Raw genomic sequence first — 971 nt, forward strand, 5'->3', positions numbered from 1 at the left:
GGCAGTGTGTAGCACTGGGCTGCGGCACTGTCGGAGACGGGTCTGGCAGTGTGTAACACACTGGGCTGTGGCACTGTCGGGGACAGGTCTGGCAGTGTGTAACACACTGGGCTGTGGCACTGTCGGGGACGGGTCTGGCAGTGTGTAGCACTGGGCTGTGGCACTGCGGGGGACCGGTCAGGCAGTGTGTAACACTGGGCTGTGGCACTGGGGGGGACCGGTCAGGCAGTGTGTAACACTGGGCTGTGGCACTGGGGGGGGACCGGTCAGGCAGTGTGTAACACTGGGCTGTGGCGGTAGGGGGAACGGGTCTGGCGGTGTGTAAAACTGGGCTGTGCCACTGTCGGGGACGGGTCTGGCAGTGTGTAACACACTGGGCTGTGGCACTGTCGGGGACAGGTCTGGCAGTGTGTAACACACTGGGCTGTGGCACTGTCGGGGACGGGTCTGGCAGTGTGTAGCACTGGGCTGTGGCACTGGGAGGGACAGGTCAGACAGTGTGTAACACTGGGCTGTGGCACTGGGGGGGACGGGTCAGGCAGTGTGTGACACACTGGGCTATGGCACTGTCGGGGACGGGTCTGGCAGTGTGTAGCACTGGGCTGTGACACTGGGGGGGACGGGTCAGGCAGTGTGTGACACACTGGGCTATGGCACTGTCGGGGACGGGTCAGGCAGTGTGTAGCACTGGGCTGCGGCACTGTCGGGGACGGCTGTGGCAGTGTGTAACACTGGGCTGTGGCACTGTCGGGGACGGGTCTGGCAGTGTGTAGCACTGGGCTGTGGCACTGTCAGGGATGGCTGTGGCAGTGAGTAGCACTGGGCTGTGGCACTGTCGGGGACGGGTCTGGCAGTGTGTAACACTGGGCTGTGGCACTTTCGGGGACGGGTCTGGCAGTGTGTAACACTGGGCTGTGGCACTTTCGGGGACGGGTCTGGTGGTGTGTAAAACTGGGCTGTGGCACTGGGAG

The 971-nt window shown here is 63.7% G+C and overlaps 1 protein-coding gene across 1 annotated transcript in view; it reads left to right on the forward strand.

The window, feature by feature from the left end:
• The window catches only part of LOC122541518 (zinc finger protein 574-like), a 13,563-nt gene that overhangs the window by 8,930 nt on the left and 3,662 nt on the right, over positions 1 to 971 (forward strand). The gene's annotated exons all lie outside the window — the stretch shown is intronic.

This window comes from Chiloscyllium plagiosum, chromosome 37, assembly GCF_004010195.1.
Source record: "Chiloscyllium plagiosum isolate BGI_BamShark_2017 chromosome 37, ASM401019v2, whole genome shotgun sequence".
In the NCBI taxonomy this organism is placed as follows: Eukaryota; Metazoa; Chordata; class Chondrichthyes; order Orectolobiformes; family Hemiscylliidae; genus Chiloscyllium; species Chiloscyllium plagiosum.